Source organism: Schistocerca cancellata, chromosome 1, assembly GCF_023864275.1.
Source record: "Schistocerca cancellata isolate TAMUIC-IGC-003103 chromosome 1, iqSchCanc2.1, whole genome shotgun sequence".
Taxonomy (NCBI): domain Eukaryota; kingdom Metazoa; phylum Arthropoda; class Insecta; order Orthoptera; family Acrididae; genus Schistocerca; species Schistocerca cancellata.
This window is the reverse complement of record NC_064626.1, coordinates 5,667,881-5,679,840: the sequence shown is the minus strand read 5'-3', so window position 1 is coordinate 5,679,840 and position 11,960 is coordinate 5,667,881. Positions and strand designations below refer to the sequence as shown.

The 11,960-nt window shown below is 49.1% G+C and overlaps 2 non-coding genes across 2 annotated transcripts; both read left to right on the top strand.

Annotated features, from left to right (window-relative positions):
- The first annotated feature begins 624 nt into the window (after window positions 1-624).
- On the top strand, window positions 625-743 carry LOC126101401 (5S ribosomal RNA). Its single transcript, XR_007522316.1, has one exon. It is a non-coding gene; the product is annotated as a 5S ribosomal RNA (ribosomal RNA).
- Window positions 744-2,179: 1,436 nt separating this feature from the next.
- On the top strand, window positions 2,180-2,298 carry LOC126101630 (5S ribosomal RNA). The gene has a single exon (XR_007522361.1). It is a non-coding gene; the product is annotated as a 5S ribosomal RNA (ribosomal RNA).
- Window positions 2,299-11,960: the final 9,662 nt, after the last annotated feature.

The following is an 11,960-nucleotide window of genomic DNA, read 5'->3' as shown; positions in this document are numbered from 1 at the left end:
TTGTGTAGGTGTGTTGAGTTCCAAATTTGATTTGTAACCACGAATTTATTCCTTAGTCGTCTCGTCTCGTCTTGTCTCGTCTCGACCCGCAGACGTTTGTCGTGCTTGCGCTGTCATATGGACCACGACCCGAGCGGCAGCGAGCGGCAGTCGAGCAAAGTCGGCACAAGTCGGGACGGGGACAGGGACAGGGATAGGAATGGTGCCAATGCACTGCAAACTACGCAGACACCTGGTGTGAGGCGAGGCGAGGCGAGGCGAGGCGCGGCGAGGAAGCCCACATCGCTACCAGTGGGCCCTCCAGCACGACACTGCCACACCCCGCACAGGCCCTCCGCTGAACACCAGGGAAAAGATGCGTCCTCCGCTAGTGTCGAAGGCTGAACGTGCCCAGCGAATGACAGGGGGTGCAACGAGCAGCAGTGCGTCTCACACACGCGGCGGTGCGCCCGCCAATTCGGCCGTCACTCTGCTGGGACGCCGGGCGCGCCTCCCCGCGCCGTCCTCGAGGAACTGGCGGTTGCGGAAGGAAGCGCTTTCGTCAAATGCGGCCGAAAACTAACATTTTGTGTGTTGGGAGAAAATCCGAACGCGAATTCTGCCGTGCTCCTACATTAGATGAGCGCCAACGGCCATACCATGATGAATACACCGGTTCTCGTCCGATCACCGAAGTTAAGCATCATCGGGCCCGGCTAGTACTTGGATGGGTGACCGCCTGGGGAACCCGGGTGCTGTTGGCTCCCTTCCCGTTTTTTTTTTTGTTATGTCGCCAGCCCAATTTTCAAACTACATTTCTGTTGTGACAAAGATGCTTCCTTAAGCCTTTTAAACTACTGTAATGGTACGAAAATGCAGTAATTAACTCAGTTTGAGGGAGAATGTGCTAACCAAGTTTGCCAAGAAGACTTTGAAAACGACAAACCAGTACGAATCGGCAGGTGATTTCTGAAATACGTCACCGCCTATTGTTGTGTAGGAGTGTAGAGTTCCAAATTTGTTTTGTAATCACGAATTTATTCCTTAGTCGTCTCGTCTCGTCTCGTCCCGCAGACGTTTGTCGTGCTTGCGCTGTCATATGGACCACGACCCGAGCGGCAGCGAGCGGCAGTCGTGCAAAGTCGGGACAAGTCGGGACGGGGACAGGGACAGGGATAGGAATGGTGCGAATGCACTGCAAACTACGCAGACACCTGGTGTGAGGCGAGGCGAGGCGAGGTGAGGAAGCCCACATCGCTACCAGTGGGCCCTCCAGCACGACACTGCCACACTCCGCACAGGCCCTCCGCTGAACACCAGGGACAAGATGCGTCCTCCGCTAGTGTCGAAGGCTGCACGCGCCCAGCGAATGACAGGGGGTGCAACGAGCAGCAGTGCGTCTCACACACGCGGCGGTGCGACAAAGATGCTTCCTTAAGCCTTTTAAACTACTGTAATGGTACGAAAATGCAGTAATTAACTCAGTTTGAGGGAGAATGTGCTAACCAAGTTTGCCAAGAAGACTTTGAAAACGACAAAACAGTACGAATCGGCAGGTGATTTCTGAAATACGTCACCGCCTATTGTTGTGTAGGAGTGTAGAGTTCCAAATTTGTTTTGTAATCACGAATTTATTCCTTAGTCGTCTCGTCTCGTCTCGTCCCGCAGACGTTTGTCGTGCTTGCGCTGTCATATGGACCACGACCCGAGCGGCAGCGAGCGGCAGTCGTGCAAAGTCGGGACAAGTCGGGACGGGGACAGGGACAGGGATAGGAATGGTGCGAATGCACTGCAAACTACGCAGACACCTGGTGTGAGGCGAGGCGAGGCGAGGCGAGGCGAGGCGAGGAAGCCCACATCGCTACCATTGGGCCCTCCAGCACGACACTGCCACACCCCGCACAGGCCCTCCGCTGAACACCAGGGACAAGATGCGCCTTCCGCTAGTGTCGAAGGCTGCACGCGCCCAGCGAATGACAGGGGGTGCAACGAGCAGCAGTGCGTCTCACACACGCGGCGGTGCGCCCGCCAATTCGGCCGTCACTCTGCTGGGACGCCGGGCGCGCCTCCCCGCGCCGTCCTCGAGGAACTGGCGGTTGCGGAAGGAAGCGCTTTCGTCAAATGCGGCCGAAAACTAACATTTTGTGTGTTGGGAGAAAAGCCGAACGCGAATTCTGCCGTGCTCCTACATTAGATGAGCGCCAACGGCCATACCATGATGAATACACCGGTTCTCGTCCGATCACCGAAGTTAAGCAACATCGGGCCCGGCTAGTACTTGGATGGGTGACCGCCTGGAAAACCCGGGTGCTGCTGGCTCCCTTCCTGTTTTTCTTTTGTTATGTCGCCAGCCCAATTTTCAAACTACCTTTCTGTTGTGACAAAGATGCTTCCTTAAGCCTTTCAAACTACTGTAATGGTACGAAAATGCAGTAATTAACTCAGTTTGAGGGAGAATGTGCTAACCAAGTTTGCCAAGAAGACTTTGAAAACGACAAAACAGTACGAATCGGCAGGTGATTTCTGAAATACGTCACCGCCTATTGTTGTGTAGGAGTGTAGAGTTACAAATTTGATTTGTAACCACGAATTTAATCCTTAGTCGTCTCGTCTCGTCTCGTCTCGTCTCGTCCCGCAGACGTTTGTCGTGCTTGCGCTATCATATGGACCACGACCCGAGCGGCAGCGAGCGGCAGTCGAGCAAAGTCGGGACAAGTCGGGACGGGGACAGGGACAGGGATAGGAATGGTGCGAATGCACTGCAAACTACGCAGACACCTGGTGTGAGGCGAGGCGAGGCGAGGCGAGGATAGGCGAGGAAGCCCACATCGCTACCAGTGGGCCCTCCAGCACGACACTGCCACACCCCGCACAGACCCTCGGCTGAACGTTACAATTCACTATCAGTTTTTCGTCCCATTCGATAATCTAGACTCACAGCAGAACGGCCATAAGGTGCCCGAGGCAGCTATAGACCCATGAAGTCAAGTCGGCTGGAGGACGATGTATTGAATCGGGACGCAATATGTGTGGTCCATCGTCATTAGGTGGCTCTGAATGTTACAATTCACTATCAGTTTTTCGTCCGATTCGAAAATCTTTGACTCACAGCAGAACGGCCATAAGGTGCCCGAGGCAGCAATAGACCCATGAAGACAAGTCTGCCGGAGGACGATGTATTGAATCGGGACGCAATTTGAGTGTTCCATCGTCATTAGGAGGCCCTGAACGTTACAATTCACTATCAGTTTTTCGTCCGATTCGAAAATCTTTGACTCACAGCAGAACGGCCATAAGGTGCCCGAGGCAGCAATAGACCCATGGAGACAAGTCTGCTGGAGGACGATGTATTGAATCGGGACGCAATTTGAGTGATCCATCGTCATTAGGTGGCCCTGAATGTTACAATTCACTATCAGTTTTTCGTCAGATTCGAAAATTTTTGACTCACAGCAGAACGGCCATAAGGTGCCCGAGGCAGCAATAGACCCATGGAGACAAGTCTGCTGGAGGACGATGTATTGAATCGGGACGCAATTTGAGTGATCCATCGTCATTAGGTGGTCCGGAATGTTACAATTCACTATCAGTTTTTCGTCCGATTCGAAAATCTTTGACTCACAGCAGAACGGCCATAAGGTGCCCGAGGCAGCAATAGACCCATGGAGACAAGTCGGCTGGAGGACGATGTATTGAATCGGGACGCAATTTGAGTGATCCATCGTTATTAGGTGGCCCTGAACGTTACAATTCACTATCAGTTTTTCGTCAGATTCGAAAACCTTTGACTCACAGCAGAATGGCCATAAGGTGCCCGAGGCAGCAATAGACCCATGGAGACAAGTCTGCTGGAGGACGATGTATTGAATCGGGACGCAATTTGAGTGTTCCATCGTCATTAGGTGGCCCTGAACGTTACAATTCACTATCAGTTTTTCGTCCGATTCGAAAATCTTTGACTCACAGCAGAACGGCCCTAAGGTGCCCGAGGCAGCAATGGACCCATGGAGACAAGTCGGCTGGAGGACGATGTATTGTATCGGGACGCAATTTGAGTGATCCATCGTCATTAGGTGGCCCTGAATGTTACAATTCACTATCAGTTTTTCGTCAGATTCGAAAATCTTTGACTGACAGCAGAACGGCCATAAGGTGCCCGAGGCAGCAATAGACCCATGGAGACAAGTCTGCTGGAGGACGATGTATTGAATCGGGACGCAATTTGAGTGATCCATCGTCATTAGGAGGCCCTGAACGTTACAATTCACTATCAGTTTTTCGTCCGATTCGAAAATCTTTGACTCACAGCAGAACGGCCATAAGGTGCCCGAGGCAGCAATAGACCCATGGAGACAAGTCTGCTGGAGGACGATGTATTGAATCGGGACGCAATTTGAGTGATCCATCGTCATTAGGTGGCCCTGAAAGTTACAATTCACTATCAGTTTTTCGTCAGATTCGAAAATTTTTCACTCACAGCAGAACGGCCATAAGGTGCCCGAGGCAGCAATAGACCCATGGAGACAAGTCTGCTGGAGGACGATGTATTGAATCGGGACGCAATTTGAGTGATCCATCGTCATTAGGTGGTCCTGAATGTTACAATTCACTATCAGTTTTTCGTCCGATTCGAAAATCTTTGACTCACAGCAGAACGGCCATAAGGTGCCCGAGGCAGCAATAGACCCATGGAGACAAGTCGGCTGGAGGACGATGTATTGAATCGGGACGCAATTTGAGTGATCCATCGTTATTAGGTGGCCCTGAACGTTACAATTCACTATCAGTTTTTCGTCAGATTCGAAAACCTTTGACTCACAGCAGAATGGCCATAAGGTGCCCGAGGCAGCAATAGACCCATGGAGACAAGTCTGCTGGAGGACGATGTATTGAATCGGGACGCAATTTGAGTGTTCCATCGTCATTAGGTGGCCCTGAACGTTACAATTCACTATCAGTTTTTCGTCCGATTCGAAAATCTTTGACTCACAGCAGAACGGCCCTAAGGTGCCCGAGGCAGCAATGGACCCATGGAGACAAGTCGGCTGGAGGACGATGTATTGTATCGGGACGCAATTTGAGTGATCCATCGTCATTAGGTGGCCCTGAATGTTACAATTCACTATCAGTTTTTCGTCAGATTCGAAAATCTTTGACTGACAGCAGAACGGCCATAAGGTGCCCGAGGCAGCAATAGACCCATGGAGACAAGTCTGCTGGAGGACGATGTATTGAATCGGGACGCAATTTGAGTGATCCATCGTCATTAGGTGGCCCTGAACGTTACAATTCACTATCAGTTTTTCGTCCGATTCGAAAATCTTTGACTCACAGCAGAACGGCCATAAGGTGCACGAGGCTGCAATAGACCCATGGAGGCAAGTCTGCTGGAGGACGATGTATTGAATCGGGTCGCAATTTGAGTGATCCATCGTCATTAGGTGGCCCTGAACGTTACAATTCACTATCAGTTTTTCGTCGGATTCGAAAATCTTTGACTCACAGCAGAACGGCCATAAGGTGCACGAGGCAGCAATAGACCCATGGAGACAAGTCTGCTGGAGGACGATGTATTGAATCGGGTCGCAATTTGAGTGATCCATCGTCATTAGGTGGCCCTGAAAGTTACAATTCACTATCAGTTTTTCGTCCGATTCGAAAATCTTTGACTCACAGCAGAACGGCCATAAGGTGCCCTAGGCAGCAATAGACCCATGGAGACAAGTCGGCTGGAGGACGATGTATTGAATCGGGACACAATTTGAGTGATCCATCGTCATTAGGAGGCCCTGAACGTTACAATTCAATATCAGTTTTTCGTCCGATTCGAAAATCTTTGACTTACAGCAGAACGGCCATAAGGTGCCCGAGGCAGCATTAGACCCATGGAGACAAGTTGGCTGGAGGACGATGTATTGAATCGGGACGCAATTTGAGTGATCCATCGTCATTAGGTGGCCCTGAACGTTACAGTTCACTATCAGTTTTTCGTCCGATTCGAAAATCTTTGACTCACAGCAGAACGGCCATAAGGTGCCCGAGGCAACAATAGACCCATGGAGACAAGTCTGCTGGAGGACGATGTATTGAATCGGGACGCAATTTGAGTGATCCATCGTCATTAGGTGGCCCTGAACTATCAGTTTTTCGTCCGATTCGAAAATCATTGACTCACAGCAGAACGGCCATAAGGTGCCCGAGGCGGCAATAGACCCATGAAGACAAGTCTGCTGGAGGACGATGTATTGAACCGGGACGCAATTTGAGTGTTCCATCGTCATTAGGAGGCCCTGAACGTTACAATTCACTATCAGTTTTTCGTCCGATTCGAAAATCTTTGACTCACAGCAGAACGGCCATAAGGTGCCCGAGGCAGCAATAGACCCATGGAGACAAGTCTGCTGGAGGACGATGTATTGAATCGGGACGCAATTTGAGTGATCCATCGTCATTAGGTGGTCCTGAATGATACAATTCACTATCAGTTTTTCGTCCGATTCGAAAATCTTTGACTCACAGCAGAACGGCCCTAAGGTGCCCGAGGCAGCAATAGACCCATGGAGACAAGTCGGCTGGAGGACGATGTATTGAATCGGGACGCAATTTGAGTGATCCATCGTCATTAGGTGGCCCTGAACGTTACAATTCACTATCAGTTTTTCGTCAGATTCGAAAACCTTTGACTCACAGCAGAATGGCCATAAGGTGCCCGAGGCAGCAATAGACCCATGGAGACAAGTCTGCTGGAGGACGATGTATTGAATCGGGACGCAATTTGAGTGTTCCATCGTCATTAGGTGGCCCTGAACGTTACAATTCACTATCAGTTTTTCGTCCGATTCGAAAATCTTTGACTCACAGCAGAACGGCCCTAAGGTGCCCGAGGCAGCAATGGACCCGTGGAGACAAGTCGGCTGGAGGACGATGTATTGTATCGGGACGCAATTTGAGTGATCCATCGTCATTAGGTGGCCCTGAATGTTACAATTCACTATCAGTTTTTCGTCAGATTCGAAAATCTTTGACTCACAGCAGAACGGCCATAAGGTGCCCGAGGCAGCAATAGACCCATGGAGACAAGTCTGCTGGAGGACGATGTATTAAATCGGGACGCAATTTGTGTGATCCATCTTCAATAGGTGGCCCTGAACGTTACAATTCACTATCAGTTTTTCGTCCGATTCGAAAATCTTTGACTCACAGCAGAACGGCCATAAGGTGCACGAGGCTGCAATAGACCCATGGAGACAAGTCTGCTGGAGGACGATGTATTGAATCGGGTCGCAATTTGAGTGATCCATCGTCATTAGGTGGCCCTGAACGTTACAATTCACTATCAGTTTTTCGTCGGATTCGAAAATCTTTAACTCACAGCAGAACGGCCATAAGGTGCACGAGGCAGCAATAGACCCATGGAGACAAGTCTGCTGGAGGACGATGTATTGAATCGGGTCGCAATTTGAGTGATCCATCGTCATTAGGTGGCCCTGAACGTTACAATTCACTATCAGTTTTTCGTCCGATTCGAAAATATTTGACTCACAGCAGAACGGCCATAAGGTGCCCTAGGCAGCAATAGACCCATGGAGACAAGTCGGCTGGAGGTCGATGTATTGAATCGGGACGCAATTTGAGTGATCCATCGTCATTACGTGGCCCTGAATGTTACTATTCACTATCAGTTTTTCGTCAGATTCGAAAATCTTTGACTCATAGCAGAACGGCCATAAGGTGCCCGAGGCAGCAATAGACCCATGGAGACAAGTCTGCTGGAGGACGATGTATTGAATCGGGACGCAATTTGAGTGATCCATCGTCATTAGGTGGCCCTGAACGTTACAATTCACTATCAGTTTTTCGTCCGATTCGAAAATCTTTGACTCACAGCAGAGCGGCCATAAGGTGCCCTAGGCAGCAATAGACCCATGGAGACAAGTCTGCTGGAGAACGATGTATTGAATCGGGACGCAATTTGAGTGATCCATCGTCATTAGGTGGCCCTGAACGTTAAAATTCACTATCAGTTTTCGTCCGATTCGAAAATCTTTGACTCACAGCAGAACGGCCATAAGGTGCCCGAGGCAGCAATAGACCCATGGAGACAAGTCTGCTGGAGGACGATGTATTGAATCGGGACGCAATTTGAGTGTTCCATCGTCATTAGGAGGCCCTGAATGTTACAATTCACTATCAGTTTTTCGTCCCATTCGATAATTTAGACTCACAGCATAACGGCCATGGAGACAAGTCGGCTGGAGGACGATGTATTGAATCGGGACGCAATTTGAGTGTTCCATCGTCATTAGGTGGCCCTGAATGTTACAATTCACTATCAGTTTTTCGTCAGATTCGAAAATCTTTGACTCAGATCAGAACGGCCATAAGGTGCCCGAGGCAGCAATAGACCCATGGAGACAAGTCTGCTGGAGGACGATGTATTGAATCGGGACGCAATTTGAGTGTTCCATCGTCATTAGGAGGCCCTGAATGTTACAATTCACTATCAGTTTTTCGTCAGATTCGAAAATTTTTTACTCACAGCACAACGGCCATAAGGTGCCCGAGGCAGCAATAGACCCATGGAGACAAGTCTGCTGGAGGACGATGTATTGAATCTGGACGCAATTTGAGTGATCCATCGTCATTAGGTGGCCCTGAACGTTACAATTCACTATCAGTTTTTCGTCCCATTCGAAAATTTTTGACTCACAGCAGAACGGCCATAAGGTGCCCGAGGCAGCAATAGACCCATGGAGACAAGTCTGCTGCCGGACGATGTATTGAATCGGGACGCAATTTGAGTGTTCCATCGTCATTAGGAGGCCCTGAACGTTACAATTCAATATCAGTTTTTCGTCCGATTCGAAAATCTTTGACTTACAGCAGAACGGCCATAAGGTGCCCGAGGCAGCATTAGACCCATGGAGACAAGTTGGCTGGAGGACGATGTATTGAATCGGGACGCAATTTGAGTGATCCATCGTCATTAGGTGGCCCTGAACGTTACAATTCACTATCAGTTTTTCGTCCCATTCGATAATCTAGACTCACAGCAGAAATGCCATAAGGTGCCCGAGGCAGCAATAGACCCATGGAGACAAGTCGGCTGGAGGTCGATGTATTGAAACGCAATTTGAGTGATCCATCGTCATTAGGTGGCCCTGAAAGTTACAATTCACTATCAGTTTTTCGTCAGATTAGAAAATCTTTGACTCACAGCATAACGGCCATAAGGTGCCCGAGGCAGCAATAGACTCATGAAGACAAGTCTGCTGGAGGACGATGTATTGAATCGGGACGCAATTTGAGTGATCCATCGTCATTAGGTGGCCCTGAACTTTACAATTCTCTATCAGTTTTTCGTCCCTTTCGATAATCTAGACTCACAGCAGAACGGCCATAAGGTGCCCGAGGCAGCAATGGAGACAAGTCTGCTGGAGGACGATGTATTGAATCGGGACGCAATTTGAGTGATCCATCGTCATTAGGTGGCCCTGAACGTTACAATTCACTATCAGTTTTTCGTCCGATTCTAAAATCTTTGACTCACAGCAGAACGGCCATAAGGTGCCGAGGCAGCAATAGACCCATGGAGACAAGTCTGCTGGCGGACAATGTATTGAATCGGGACGCAATTTGAGTGTTCCATCGTCATTAGGAGGCCCTGAACGTTACAATTCACTATCAGTTTTTCGTCCGATTCGAAAATCTTTTACTCACAGCAGAACAGCCATAAGATGCCCGAGGCAGCAATAGACCCATGGAGACAAGTCGGCTGGAGGTCGATGTATTGAATCGTGACGCAATTTGAGTGATCCATCGTCATTAGGTGTCCCTGAAAGTTACAATTCACTATCAGTTTTTCGTCAGATTAAAAAATCTTTGACTCACAGCATAACGGCCATAAGGTGCCCGAGGCAGCAATAGACCCATGGAGACAGGTCTGCTGGAGGACAATGTATTGAATCGGGACCCAATTTGAGTGATACATCGTCATTTGGTGGCCCTGAACGTTACAATTCATTATCAGTTTTTCGTCCGATTCGAAAATCTTTGACTCACAGCAGAACGGCCATAAGGTGCCCGAGGCAGCAATAGACCCATGGAGACAAATCTGCTGGAGGACGATGTATTGAATAGGGACGCAATTTGAGTGTTCCATCGTCATTAGGAGGCCCTGAACGTTACAATTCACTATCAGTTTTTCGTCCGATTCGAAAATCTTTGACTTACAGCAGAACGGCCATAAGGTGCCCGAGGCAGCAATAGACCCATGGAGACAAGTCTGCTGGAGGACGATGTATTGAATCGGGACGCAATTTGAGTGATCCATCGTCATTAGGTGGCCCTGAACGTTACAATTCACTATCAGTTTTTCGTCAGATTCGAAAACCTTTGACTCACAGCAGAATGGCCATAAGGTGCCCGAGGCAGCAATAGACCCATGGAGACAAGTCTGCTGGAGGACGATGTATTGAATCGGGACGCAATTTGAGTGTTCCATCGTCATTAGGTGGCCCTGAACGTTACAATTCACTATCAGTTTTTCGTCCGATTCGAAAATCTTTGACTCACAGCAGAACGGCCCTAAGGTGCCCGAGGCAGCAATGGACCCGTGGAGACAAGTCGGCTGGAGGACGATGTATTGTATCGGGACGCAATTTGAGTGATCCATCGTCATTAGGTGGCCCTGAATGTTACAATTCACTATCAGTTTTTCGTCAGATTCGAAAATCTTTGACTCACAGCAGAACGGCCATAAGGTGCCCGAGGCAGCAATAGACCCATGGAGACAAGTCTGCTGGAGGACGATGTATTAAATCGGGACGCAATTTGTGTGATCCATCTTCAATAGGTGGCCCTGAACGTTACAATTCACTATCAGTTTTTCGTCCGATTCGAAAATCTTTGACTCACAGCAGAACGGCCATAAGGTGCACGAGGCTGCAATAGACCCATGGAGACAAGTCTGCTGGAGGACGATGTATTGAATCGGGTCGCAATTTGAGTGATCCATCGTCATTAGGTGGCCCTGAACGTTACAATTCACTATCAGTTTTTCGTCGGATTCGAAAATCTTTAACTCACAGCAGAACGGCCATAAGGTGCACGAGGCAGCAATAGACCCATGGAGACAAGTCTGCTGGAGGACGATGTATTGAATCGGGTCGCAATTTGAGTGATCCATCGTCATTAGGTGGCCCTGAACGTTACAATTCACTATCAGTTTTTCGTCCGATTCGAAAATATTAGACTCACAGCAGAACGGCCATAAGGTGCCCTAGGCAGCAATAGACCCATGGAGACAAGTCGGCTGGAGGTCGATGTATTGAATCGGGACGCAATTTGAGTGATCCATCGTCATTACGTGGCCCTGAATGTTACAATTCACTATCAGTTTTTCGTCAGATTCGAAAATCTTTGACTCATAGCAGAACGGCCATAAGGTGCCCGAGGCAGCAATAGACCCATGGAGACAAGTCTGCTGGAGGACGATGTATTGAATCGGGACGCAATTTGAGTGATCCATCGTCATTAGGTGGCCCTGAACGTTACAATTCACTATCAGTTTTTCGTCCGATTCGAAAATCTTTGACTCACAGCAGAACGGCCATAAGGTGCCCTAGGCAGCAATAGACCCATGGAGACAAGTCTGCTGGAGAACGATGTATTGAATCGGGACGCAATTTGAGTGATCCATCGTCATTAGGTGGCCCTGAACGTTAAAATTCACTATCAGTTTTTCGTCCGATTCGAAAATCTTTGACTCACAGCAGAACGGCCATAAGGTGCCCGAGGCAGCAATAGACCCATGGAGACAAGTCTGCTGGAGGACGATGTATTGAATCGGGACGCAATTTGAGTGTTCCATCGTCATTAGGAGGCCCTGAATGTTACAATTCACTATCAGTTTTTCGTCCCATTCGATAATTTAGACTCACAGCATAACGGCCATGGAGACAAGTCGGCTGGAGGACGAT